The sequence below is a fragment of the Triticum dicoccoides genome, chromosome 1A (genome assembly GCF_002162155.2).
Source record: "Triticum dicoccoides isolate Atlit2015 ecotype Zavitan chromosome 1A, WEW_v2.0, whole genome shotgun sequence".
NCBI lineage: Eukaryota > Viridiplantae > Streptophyta > Magnoliopsida > Poales > Poaceae > Triticum > Triticum dicoccoides.
The window spans coordinates 15,786,543-15,793,773 of NC_041380.1; the positions used below are offsets into that span (position 1 = coordinate 15,786,543).

Sequence of the window (7,231 nt, forward strand, 5' to 3'; positions counted from 1 at the left end):
GGCATACCGCCACAATACTCTTTGTATTGTACTAAATTTGTTGCTTATGTGATGTATGAAATTGGTTGATGAATTGATGTTTATATCATGCGCGTGATGTGCATGAACTGGTGTGTTATGTTGTGCTTCCAACACTTTGGCTGTCAAATTGACGTTTTATGTGTGCAGGGGATATGACTGTTAAGAGCAGGGTTTGCTCTGCCAATATTTTACAACACTTCAGGCTGGCATGCATACAGAAGATGTCGCAGAAAAAGTCATTTCCGAGGTGAGTAAACTGAACAAAGCGCCTCGAAAACGTATTTGTTTTACACTTGAAAAGGTATCTAATATGTAAAATCACAAACCACCATGGAAAGGCCCACTCCATGGCATGCCTAAGGCCCGCCCCGGAAAGGGGTTACCTATCTATGGGCTTTAGCCTCAAACCTCACCCACCTTCTGTTTTCAAATTCAAACTCTACCTATACCTATTGTAGTTGCCGATGGAGAATCCAACATGGAATGAAGACTGGATAGTAGTACAGCACACGTGTTTTAAATGTGATGTCAAAAACAAAGAATAGATGTGATGTGGAATGTCAAACAGATCCTCCCGTGGCTAAGCACCCGAGACTCCACTCCTTGTCATAGCCATGGACCATGGTTCAAATTTTTAAAGAAATCCATGAAGCTTGTTAATTTTGACGAGCATCGGAATATTATTGACCTTATAAGATTAGATCTCAACCAAATTAAATTAACAAAATTCATCCTAAATATTTTCGATATCCGCTAGTTTGGTCAGTCGATTTGAGTGCTTTTCTACCAAAGGAAATGTTTTCAAAATTTTCCAAACTTTAAGATGTTTCGGTGATGACCGGATTGTTGTGTTCAGGAAATTCTAAACTCTGGTCGTTGCAAGACATGGGCTGAGCCAGGATTCCGAATTTGGGTGTATAGAAAAAAATACCACTGGTCAACCATTGGCAGAAAGGGCACACAACCTAGCTGCCTCACTCTGGAATTCCAATCAATTGGGAAATTGTAGCTGTCATCGGGAGGGCTTTGTGCTTAGATAATGGGCTTTTGAGGGAAATGATAAGGTTGATTGGGCTAAATGAAACTACATTGTCAATCCTTATATCCACATGGTACTGCATACTTGTCTAAAAAAACAAGGTGCTGCATAGAATTGTATACACCTAAGATGTTGATTTTTTTTTGGCACAAATAAAGGCTGTGCAGATGTGCAGATGTACAACCAGCTACCTAACTGGCTCCGCCCAACTTTGCTTCAACACAAATACTAATGTGGTCGAGGCCACATTGACCAGCCATCGTTCTCGACCAGACCAGCTAGTAGAGGTGGCGTCGATCGACCATCGTTCTCGACCAGTTAGCTTAACTCTCCCAAAAACGGGCCCTTGTACTTAATTGAGCATTCTTATTATTAGAGATGCGTGAGATGAGAAGATGTATACTAACCAGAGAATCTGCACAAGGGTAATCAGCGTGAGACGCCAGAAATCGTCCTTGTCGATGTTGGAGACGAATCCGCCGAGAAGAACCACCGTGGTCCATGTGACCACCAGGTACCCTATGCCTCTGAAGGCGAACCACATGTACGCCAGAAGCATGGCGTAGCCATTGATAAGCTTCATTTCCTCCCACTCGGAGTCGTACCTCCTTCTAGCCATCTATCCTTCACATCAAGAGTAGTAGGTGTGGGCTGAGCTTAACTAACTTGCACATGTACATAGATAACCCTCTGTATGAAAGTACGTAATGGGTGTGTTTATTTATGTCGTAAACGAGGTTGGATGTTGAACAGCAATCAAAAGCGAGGACGCGTAGTGGCCGTTGCTGTATATAATTTCAAGAATTCAACAGCCAGCTTTGTTCAGATCAGTGCGTGCCAACAACCAACCAGGCTCCTTTTTATCCAAACAATGAAAAAGGCAAGCCCCTAAGTTTTGTTTTTCTATCAAAACATGTGTTGATACATCTTTTGTGTGCCTTTTTAGCACCAAGAACATGGGCCTACTAATTCTCAATTGTATTAGAACTTGTTCTTTCTCAATAGTTATCTAGAACCGTCGGTGCGATGTGAGATTTGTGCACTGTTCCATAATTTTTTATCAGGGAACAAATGCTGGTTCTTCCCTCTAGATGACCAAATCCGGTATGTATAAACACATTTCTAAGATTGACATAACACTTTCCTGTACAACTGAAACAATAGAACAATTGATGATTTTTTTATTGCTTATGGTGAACACCTTTAATCTTTATGAACAAATCTTTAAAATGTGTTGGGAAATAAAAAAAATTCTCAATGTGGATAGACCAGCAGGCGTATTCCTTTCTAACTATGAAAGCAAGTTGTCTTGTGTATATCAGTATATGCGAGTTGTTCTAGCTTTTTATTTTCTGATGAAAATCGTGCTGGTCTGGCAGGCAAACAGTCTCTGTGCCCGCAAGAAGAAATCACACCCCTTTCCTCTACACATAAAAATTGGTCTGAAAAGTACATCTTTTTCTAGAATACTACATCTTTCACCCATGCAATAGAGAGGGAGTGGGAAAAGATCGAGGAGGTACTTTTTTATTTTAATTTACCCTTAAAAATATATGATTGGAAATTGGAGTTCACATAATGTTGAATTCAAATATTTATTCCTACAGTATAAGAGAAAAAAAATGAATCAAATTAATGGATTTTATCACCGATCGAGGTGCTTTGGCATGAGGAAGATCGGACGATTCTTCAATTGATATGGATGGATATCATGGAAAAAGGTGCATATGCGCGCGTTTTTTGGGCCATTTTTCTGGATTCTGGCTAGAATCTGGGCGTGGAAGGGCTCGTACTGTACGTCGTATGTGTGCGTTTCCAATTCCATCGCATCAAGCAGAGCAACATGCATGCAGCTCGTTCGTGGTGTTTGTTTTGCCTAGGACGGGAGGAGGCACCGTTGTTGTTGGTGGTGACTTGCTTTCGACATCAGTACCTGATCTGGTATATCCCAGCTTTCCTTCTTCATTTGTTGACCCACAACCATATGTAAAGTAAGGAAATGTGCCCGTGTGCACCGACGTTGCCGCAGCGTAGTGGCTGCGGCGGGATGGTGGCTGGGGCGACGGCTACGATGGGGCAGCTGCGTTGCGGCGCATGGAGCGGTGGTGCTGTGTCGGAGCAACCCGCTGAGGTGGACTCAGTACTTCGGAGGCTTGAGGACCGAAGGAAGAGGAGAAGCTGCAACCACGCCACTGAATCAGAGAACCTTTGCATCCAATTTGTTCAAGGTGAGCGACTGTATGTAATACCTTTGTGTTCTTTTCTTTTCTATTTTTGTTACCAATTTGGTTCACTTTCTGAACATGCATATGCCCTTTTGTAATTGTTTGTCAGTGCTAGCCTTGCTGCACCTTTGGTTCATCAAAAGAAAGGTGGAAGATCTAAAGCCAAAGGTAGAATAAGGAAAAGGTTAAAAAAAAAAGGCCCGCAAAAATTGGTTGGCTCAAGCACCTTGCGTCATTCTGAAGACAGAAACAATTAGAGCTGCTAAACAGAAGCTAATTTACACTCCACGCTGTAAATTCTCACAGAGTATGGAATTAGTCCAAGCCTTTGCAATTTTTTCCTGCCATGGGCCATGGCTGCTTGACATGAGCCTCGCGAATGCCAAGGCTAAGATATGTACTATCTCAATTATTACCAATATAGCTTGAGTATAGTAGTAGTAGGAGGAGTAGCCTTCATATACTATTTTTAAAAGTAGGCACTTTATTATTAAGCAACAAAGTTACAACGAGTCTTCCAGATGCAATCCGGAGAAAAAGTACAAAGACTAACTGAGTTCATACAAGACTCGCGCTCCCCTGCGTGCAGTCCCTCAACTCGTTGACGCGCTGGAGCGACCTCTGCTTCAGCACGGCAAAGACCGCCAGGTGCCCGTGCAGCGGGTGGTTGTCGTCGTCGGTGAGGTTGATCACCTCCCACAGCTCCGACGTGCCCTCCCGCGGCGTCTCTGTCACCGGGTCCATGTAAGGCACGCCGTTCAGGTACATGTGCGTCGGCTCGTCCGTGCCCTTCTTGGCGTACTTGTACATGGCGATGTGCCGGGTCACCACCGCCTCCCGTGCGTCCGGCTTCGGGTACCACGGCATCAGCGCCGCCGGCATGGCGGACGGGTCGTGCTCCGGCTTCCTCACGACCAGGAATTACATCACTGCCACCGTCTCAGCCTTCTTGTCATGGTCGCCAGGGTATGGCGTCGGCGCGCTGGGCCGCACGGTCGCCGCGTCGTCCTTGGCGCCGGCGAAGTCGACGACGACGTCCGCGATCTCGGACGGCGCCAGCAGGAACTCCTTCGTGGGCACCGGCCTGGCGAGGTACACGGAGTCGGAGCCGACGTGGACGAAGCAGAGTCCACCAGAGAGCGAGAGACGGAAGAAGCGTGCATTGCTGGCGTTGAGGATGCGGAATCGATACCGCCGGCGCCGCACGCGGAGGAAAGGCCAGGCCTTGCCATTGGCGACGATGACAGCGCCGAAGTACTCCGGCTGCCACTGCGGGTGCACCTGGGGGTTGTTCCCCGTGGCGTTCATGAAGAGCGAGCCGTCGCTCCTGAAGTCACGGTCGAACAGCACGAGGTTCCGGTCGAACTCCTCGCCGGAGGGGAGGCCGAGGGGCGCCTCGGCAGCCGGGTCGGACACCCGGTACGCGCCGAGGAGGCCGGCGAGGATGTTGACGCGGGTGAGGCCCATGGCGTGGTCATGGTACCAGAGGTTCCCCGGAGGCTGCTGGTTTGGGTACTCGTACGCCGGCGAGGAAAAGTGTGGGCCCGTGGCGGCGAAGCCGGAAGTGAACCACGCCATGGAGTTGCCATCGGAGGTGGACTGCTGCACGCCACCGTGAAGGTGGGTGACGGTGGGGACGACGGTGCCGTTGCCGAGCCCCGCGGCAGCGAGCGATCTGTCCCATGGAAGGATGTGATCCGGCGGGAGGTGGTTGGTCCACGTCACGCGTGTGGGCACCCCCTTCATGGCCACGATGGTCGGGCCTGGTACGGTGGCCGTCTCCCTGCTGGCGCCGTAGGCGAAGACCCGCATCGCCGGAAGGTCGCGGTGGAATTTCTGTCCACAAAAAGAGAAATAAAAAAATGCAATTCAGACAAATTGTCAAAGGGGGCTTGACTTTGCATGATCTTTGATGCACAACTTGAATGTCGTATTTGTCTTGCAAAACAACTGTATTTCATGTACATATATTTATACGGATTTAATGCACATATAATCATAGTAAAAATTATGTGATGAAGACTAGAAAAATTAAAATGTGTCTTATATTTTAGAAAGGAAGTAGCACCGTATATAGAGAATCCTAACTGACTGCGCACACTTGCGGTCGCTGAATCATGTGGATCAGCGCATGCCTACCACACATGCCGCCACCCTAAAGGGCATGGCCAATGGTTAGCCCCAAAAATGCTGCCTCGGAGGCCAGCTAGGCTCGGATGCCAGTTTGAATCAAAAGCTAATGCCTCAAATGTGTCAGTGTAGCCTGCAGAAGAGTCGGGCGCTTCGATGAAGAAGTGAGCAGAGAGAGAGAAAAAGACTGAAAGAGTGGTCCCGACGCAGCTGAAGCATGCAAGCCATGGTTGACAGCCGCACTCGCACCTCGAGCTCCTCCGCACGGCCTTCAGCTTGTGCACCCGCATTGGCTTCGAACTAGTCGGAGGCGAGGTCCATCGCGAGCGGGTTTCCGGGAAAAATGCCTCGACGATGCTGGACCCAGAAGTAGCGAAGTTGTCGTCTGCCTGCGGCGGCATTGAAACTCACCCACCCACCGTGGCCTTGAACTGCTCAGGGGGGAAATCCATGGCAACTGGTTTTGGAAGAAAAAAGTGGTGGGACTTAATCCAGGAGGAATGATTTGGCACATAACTTTTAGAAGAAGAAAAATGGAAACCTTATTCATTTGGTTTCAAAGTTCTGGTTAATCCCATTTAATCATGCATGAAACTAAGAAAGTATCTGCACTAAAGCCAGGTCTTTTTTTCTTGTCTAATGAATGGAATACTTTCTTTTTCGTTTCTGAAATGAAAACCTCGAGATATATGAAGAAAAGAATATTGAATGAAAACTTGGACATGGGCGGCGTCACCACGCGTGCACCATCGTCACCATAGTAGATGCCGACACAAACGGAATTGGTAAATCTCAGTCGACTGAGACTTCGATGTTATATTCTTAAGATCTTATGTGCAGATCCATGCAAAAAAAAAAGGCCAAGAATATGTTGTTCGTGTACACGTACCCATATGGTGTCGTACATGCCGATGATGAGCTCCCCGGCGACGAGCCTGCCGCGCTCCGCCACGCCGTACCCACGCAGCACTGGCATGTCCGGTAGCTCGTCCACAAACTTCTCCAGCCTCCCCGCGTCTAGCAGAGGAACACCCTGCCTCTCCCCCTTGCCCTCGCCAGCCGCTGCAGCTGCCACGAGCAGCACACACATGCCGAGGAACCTCCCCTTCACCATTGGCGTGACGCAAACGAGAGCACCGTGTGACTCCGCTTTGGTCCCCTTGGATTTCTCCCGCGAAAGAGAAGAGAGGTTCCACTGAGGCAGTCGACAACTCGGTCTCTCGGCCCTGTGTTGTCCCCTGGCCTTGGCTTGGTTCTCTCCTTTAAATGCGAGAGAGAGAGAGAGAGAGAGAGAGAGAGAGAGAGAGAGAGGAAAGAGGCGGCAGGAATATCTGTGGACTGGTTGCTTGTTTGAAACATAGAAGAGATTTAAGGTTGTAGCTTTAGACAGATTCTATTTGGTTCTGTCTTTTCAATGTGAATGAATGTATGAATGGATGCCCTGTAGGGTCCATCTGGGTCACATGGGATCTGAATTAGGAGCGGTAAAAGTTTAAAGTGCCACAAATCATCGTATCTGAATGGTTGAGAATTTGCTAGCCATTCATGTCTAGCACAAATTTCATTCAGCTTCATTCGTCTTTTATCTTTATATACTGGATAGATAACTGTTCGTGCGTGCAATGGACATAATCGCATGTATAATCAGGCAATGATGATTATAGACCAGATGACGGGCATCACCTGCACGCACACAGAATATCCGCATATGCCCTTTATTCATCTATATCATGGTCCCAGAGGGCGGGCGACGGTCTGCCCTTGTCCGATTACAGCATCCGAGGTCGCCGTGATTTTATGTATGCTTTCTATGGAC

The 7,231-nt window shown here is 47.8% G+C and overlaps 1 pseudogene; it reads right to left on the bottom strand.

Moving 5' to 3' along the window:
* Positions 1-3,843: 3,843 nt before the first annotated feature.
* Positions 3,844-6,529, bottom strand: LOC119349929 (annotated as a pseudogene).
* Between the last annotated feature and the right edge of the window lie 702 nt (positions 6,530-7,231).